Genomic DNA, 6753 nt, shown 5'->3' with positions numbered 1-6753 from the left:
CCTGACGCGCCTGCTAGGAAAAAATAAACCCTCCCTCTCACTCCGTTTTTTTTCTCTCCCTCTGTATTGTATTTGTTTTAATGATATCATACAATCATATGTATCCATATTAATCTATATACAGCATAGCAAAGTGAGAGTGAAATGTATCACAATATAAACAACAAAAAAATATTAAGTATTTCCTTTCTCAAAAATTCAAATGCAGGTAGATGAGATGGGGTCTGTCAAATCATATGATAGCTTGTAAACAGTAGAGTGCTTTTTTTTTTTTCCCATCCGTCTCAGTATAATGAGAAAAAGACAAAAAAAACACACCAGGACCTAATCCACAGAGCACACAGACTCCTTTCATGAGAGGGCATGGGAGACACCTTTATTTGTCCATTCCTATCATAGACGAAGCGGGTCTGGAGCGCGGCAGGGCCTGAGAGAGAAGATTAGTTGAAACCAGAGTATTTTAAACCTCTCCTGTGGCTCTGGATTAGACCGACTGATAGCCATAGAGCAATAGGGCACCTTTCCACCTGCCCTCTCAAATGAAACAATAAAGAATACAAGCTTCTTATTTGAAAAAGGGGGAGAGGGGTGGGGGATGGGGGGGGGGACGCAAGGGTGGATGTAGCGCACTTTGTATTCTGCATTCCATGCTGGTGCAACACTATCTGCTAGTTGAAATATGGAACAATGAAAAATAGATCCGTTGTTATCATTATACTATAATAATGCAACCAATAATACCAGCTATAGTAATAAAACAAATACTTAAATAAAATAAAAATACATTTAATAATAACCATCATCCTCATTGTCATTGTCATCATCATCATAACAATGTAATAACAGTACAATAACAATGCATGTTTGAAAAAATGCTTGTAAAACATTTGGGGCTCCACGTCGTGACCAATCGATCTAATTGATTAAACGAAGCCGACCACTGGACACCCAACCACTTGTTGACACACATATAAAAGCATTTATGCCAGGCGGAGCCCTGAGCTCAAAGCAATCAGACTAAATGGAGGTGATGCACGTTCAGGGGCGCTCTGCTGGAGGTCCAGGAGGAGTAGGTGTCTGCAGGATGGCCCTGCGTGGAGGCCATGGCCCCTACAGCATCATCAATTATTCCTGGCATCTCCGCTTACCCACGCTGCGGGACAATGCCAGGCTGCACTCGAGCACTGTTGCCTGGGTCTTCCCGTGGGTCCGGTCTGGAGATGGTTGTGGGGGGGAGGGGAGGATGAAGGGCACCATGCTGTCTACGTCAAGCCAAGAGACGATCTGGTAAGGAAATCCCTGGAATCTCATTCCCGCTACCTGGCCCACACCTACAGGGTGGAGGGGGCAACCAGGTCACTTTACAACTCATCACCAAAATTAGAGGAAGGTTGTGGGCCGGGCAGCCGAGGCATTCCTCCTCCTCCGCCTCCTCCTCCTCCTCCTCCTTGTTGCTCTCCTCCTCCTGCTCCTCCTCCTCCTCCTCACCCTCATCCTTGTTGCTCTCCTCCTCCTCCTCCTCCTCCTCCTCCTCCTCCTCCTCCTCCTCCTCCTCCTCCTCCTTCTCCACCTCCTCCGGGTCGGATTAGCTCAGGGCGTATAGCAGGTTGACTTGTAACCGGAAGAATGCTAGTTTGATGCCTGATTCCGCTTAGCCGACTGTTGTGGTGTCGCTGAGCAAGACACTCAACCTTAACTTCTGTCGACTATCGGGCTGTCAAATTGCATGGTTGACACCGCAGTGAGTGTGTGTATGAACCGTTGTAAGTCACTTTGGATAAAGGCGTCTGCTAAATGCCCTAAAATGTATATGTAAATGTCCTCCTTCTCATTCCCCCTCCCCTCCTCCCTCTCCCTCTCCTTCTCCGCCTCCCTCTCCTCCACCCCCCTCCTCCATCATGAGTGCTGCTCAACCGTATGCACCAGGGCTCTCTACCAAATCTCTGGAATAATATTTCCAGAGTGCACCCCTTCTTCAGCCCATTCCGATTCAAGGGCTCTTCAGACGAACCACAGAGCCCCGCTAAGTCCTTGGAGAAGGACTAGTAGAGTAATGGATGCGTAGTGAGGACACAGGGAGCTCTGTGAGGAGCAGGGCGAGGAGCTAAAGCAGTGCTCCGCTGACGGAGTGCAGGGCCAGTGGCCTCGGCCAAGGAGAACAATACGGAGGTCTCTGGTCGGCTCCGCCAGGGAGATAGATACACAGCGTATTGATTGATTTCGTACCATTTACATTCGGTACTAAACACATTAGGAGTAAGGCAGTGGATCATCTGTGGACACAGTAGCAGCCAAGGTCTGTGCGGGATCGAGGCAGTGAGGCAGTAAGTGGGTTTGAACTGCAGTTTGAAAGTGAATATAGCCTAGCAATGATGCTATAGCCGTATCTGTGAGTGTTATATCCAAACTGTAGGCATTATGTAATAACTTTAGACAGAGTGGTACAGCACTTTAATTTCTCTTTCAGTGTGGCTATAAAAGTAGTAGAAATGAGGACGGGAAGTGAAAGTTTAGAACATTTTAGCTACTCATATTCTGTGCAGAAAGCCATTAAGTGAAACGTATATCTTACCTTGGCATAGCTAAGATTGCTTTGCTTGTGCCAATCTAAAGTTGGATCACTTCCTGTAGGGCCAAGAGGTTCTTCCATATTTTACATCTAATCAATACATTACCTAGAGCCACTTTTATTTTGAATAAAAAATTTAGTCACTTGATATTTTAGTCTTATTTTACATCACTGTTCATCGCTTTGCTTCTTTGTGTTCTACATGTTTGCCTGTACTACTTTCGTTCTTACTTTTCACAGTAATTTCCAGAGCAGAGAAACTGTAACTGAAACAATTCGCCCAGGATTCCTAAAGTACCCTGAATAGGAATGGGCTCCGGTGGAACCGATGAGTTAAGTGAAGCATGCATGGCTGGCTTTCTGTGTTTACATAGCGGTCACAATAAGGGAAATAGTGTAGATTTAAGCATGCTATTTGACACCTGCTGCCGTGGCTTGTAATCTCCTGGTCGAGCAGCATGTAAAGGTCCCTCTAATAGAGACCTGTACTGTATCTCTTTACATTCACCGTGAGCCTCTTTCCATGGGTAGAGATAACAGATTACATCTCATACATTTCTCTAAGTATTTATAACCTCAAATTTGTGAACAGAAAGCATCAGCGCTTTACCTAAACCCCAAGCCGGAGATATCAGTAAGCTCTCAAGGAGGAGGGTGTTAGAAGAGAGAAAAGACACGAAGGGGTATGTGTTGGATTCTACAGGTATCATTGGCTCTCCATCGTTTTTGCTTCTCAAAGGGTATTCTGACCGAGGCAGATTTAAAGTGCGTACGGAGAGATCCCAGAGAAGGTGTGGACTGATTTGCCATGGCTATGGTTCCTTGAAGCAAACAGAAGAAAATACATGCCCTTATTAGAAGGGTGACTCATCTTCTAGCCGGGAGAGGAGATGCACTGCTGTTATCAGCGCCTCTCAGCCACCCTCCCCTTGGATGCAAGAAGGGGGAGTCTCCCTCGGCCTGAAACTAATAGCCTTATCTGTGTCTTCCCCAACCTCCCTGCTCTGTATTACTGCCGCTGTAGGGCTGATGTTCAGGGTCACACTGGAAGCACACACAGGGCCAACAGGTATCTTATGCCGTTTTTTTTCTTTCTGGATGCCTACTGAACACTGATCGTGTTTCTCAGGTTTTCTCAAGGTAGTTCCTCCTCGATGAATTGCCCCCCTAAGTGGGTTTATTTACTGGATGGTCAAACATATTAAGCTTAACATCAAATACAAACATCAGTGTGAATTAATAAAAGTTAATTGCTTGCATATCCGCTGACAACGTTGTCACATCAGTTCTAGAGATTTGAATCTAGATTTACGTTTTTTAACTGAAAGTCAAACTAAATAGCAGGAACAAAGATATCCCAGTTTGAAAGAATTAGGCCTACCCTCTCCACCTGAGGTAGGACTACAATGATTTTTAATTTAAAACTGCTTTTTTATTCATATTAAAATGAAACCATTCTGAAACACTTTCAAATATGTTATTAACAAAATGTGTTCAGTTTGTTTATCGTTCCTTATATCTGGCTCTGTAATTGCTGTTCTTTAAAGTGCAACCACGCTCCCATTCACGTTTTCATCCATGAAAGGGTGATGAACATTCAAATTTTTCCACAGGTAGACCTGGGAAAAACCCAGCCTGATCAGCTGGTCCCAGACGGCACAGGATGTCTCCGTGACGCCGTACCGCTCCGACATAATGACTGCTGTCCGTGTCCCTGCTACCAGCTCATTTGTCATACGGCGTGGCGGCGGGTCAAGGGTGACATTACACAAACGAATAACTGGTTTGGGTAAATATACACCGCTCTGCGTGTGGGTATGCGTCTGGTCGCTGGGCCATGACGGTGACGTCGCTGTTCTGAAACGGGCTTCGTGAAATGTGGGGAATGTGCGGTACGCATCGTGGAGGTGAACACTTAAAAAAAAAACGTTCAATAGGACTAGTGCTATTAATAGAATAGGTTTCCAGGACCAAGGCTGACAAAGACAGGCATTTTTTTAATGAAGGGTCGGTCAAATCTATGTAAAATGTTGTTCTCATTCTTTTAACTTGTTAAATTAGACCCTGGCAACTGCACAGAGGGAACTGGTGGGGGACGGGGTGCGTGTTTTTGGCTTTGAACACAATGGAAAGCTAATCTGATGGAACATTCTACTTGGCTGAACACACACACACCCTCACACTCTCTCTCACACACACACACACACACACACACACACAGAATACTGTTGCACATCGTGAAGAACAGTTTCCAGCCATACCACTAATTTGTAAAATATCAAATGCATTACTAAACAGTGATACTTCCGGATACAGACTTGCAGCCGGTATCAAAGCTCTGGTTCTGTGTTCCCACACGCGACACACTACACCCACAGTTATGTCGCTTTGTTGATAACCACAGGCAGGTCCCAGCTCCATAAATCACAGGCATCGTTCAAGGTTGTCCAGGCAGCTCCCTGTGTGGCGAGCCCTGACTAAACGATTTAAGGAGCTGAGGTCACTGATCTTAATTGGGCTCTCACGGTCGTCTAGTGACGGAAAACCACAAACTAGGATTGTGTCGCACACCTTTTATTACCATTAGCCACAAGAGCTGCAATCCTGTGAAAGGGCTATGGTTTGCAGACAGGTCTAGACATGCAGAACCTGACCGCAGATAAAAAAGACACAGCATCACAGGAGCCTTGTGAATCGAGTTTAGGCCATTCCTGGACGCATCCGTCCTTATCAGGGCCTTGATAAGGCGCTAACGCAGATCCTGGTCTCTGGCTGGACGTGCCAACGGCACTCTATGGCTGTGTATTGTCAAAGCCAGTTTCTCCCCCACTCAAGACTTGGAAGCGGTATCTCTGCCTGCTGCCTCTGCCTCTCGACTCCTCTGCAGCAGGGTCTGCTTTGACTGGAAAGAGAGAGGTGGGTCGGGTGTCTCCTGGTTGGCCTTGCTGGCCTTAATGTAGGCTACATTTGTAGCCAAGCCCCAGAGCTCGAGCGTGGATGATTGTCACGGCGGCGTTGCAGAAGAGCAAGCAGACAACCTTGACATTCCTGCATGGGAGTGCTGCAGCCTTACGATACTAAACATGTTTGTGACCATGTTCTACCCCCCCTCCCCCCAGGGGTCCCGCTCTAGAAGGGACAGCAGCCTTGGATCTTACTGCGGGGAGTCATTTTTGACTGTGCTAACCAGAAGGGCAACCAACAAGCGAGCATGTCCAACTCAACACGGGTGTTAAAGTGGTTGTTCCTCTGAGCCTGCCATTAGGTGAGACGTCCAGCTTCAGGGGGGCTTCTGAAAACCGTATGCCTTGAACTTGGGAGCCTGTAGACGGAGGCAGACAGGGCAGGATTACGCAGAACAGGTTTTTTAAGGCACACTTTGTCTTATGAGTCTGAGCTGAAGGCTTCCCCCCTCCACACACACACACACTAACACACCACCCCACCAGGGGTGAGGGGTAGCGCAGCCCTGAAGGCACCTCAGCCTGACAGCGCAGAGCAAAATACTTTCAGTACAACAGAGCAGTCATAATTGGCCCCTATTCATTTCTAAGGGATAATCCTCACCAGTTTGAGCCTTTTCTGTTGCTAGCGTCATTTTCTTTAGCGAATGTTTACACAAGGTATGTGTATCCGTTACACCCCCTCTCCTACTCATCACGATACCCCAACCCTCCACCAACTACACTTCTCCCACAACCCCTGCCTCTGCTCTTGAAGGCTTTTCGCTATGGGACTGTTTGCCAAAATCTCCTCTGTGTGTGTGTGTGTGTGTGTGTGTGTGTGTGTGTGTGTGTGTGTGTGTGTGTGTGTGTGTGTGTGTGTGTGTGTGTGTGTGTGTGTGTGTGCAAGAGTGATTCTTCTGCTTGCAACTCTAGGGGCTCAGTGACCAGTGACCCCAGAGAATGTGCTCTCACAGACAGCAACCTCAGCGTAAAGAAAATAACTCAAAAAGTCTGGATTACGAAGGGGCACACAAACAGAGTGTACTCCGACATGTTGACACGTTCCGCTCTAATTGCGTTTCAAGGTGGATTTGCCGCACTTTGCTGCATTGTAGGGGAGTATCGCCGAGAGACCCCCCGGTGTGCCAACACGGGGTAGCCCTGCTGTAACTCCTCCTCCTCCTCCTCCTCCTGGGGAAGACAAGGAGAAGGTGTGGGCCGTCCCAGCCGGGTCCAGAT

The sequence above is a fragment of the Gadus morhua genome, chromosome 6 (assembly GCF_902167405.1).
Source record: "Gadus morhua chromosome 6, gadMor3.0, whole genome shotgun sequence".
NCBI classification, from domain to species: domain Eukaryota; kingdom Metazoa; phylum Chordata; class Actinopteri; order Gadiformes; family Gadidae; genus Gadus; species Gadus morhua.
The sequence above is the reverse complement of the archived record's forward strand: the minus strand, read 5'-3'. Positions refer to the sequence as shown.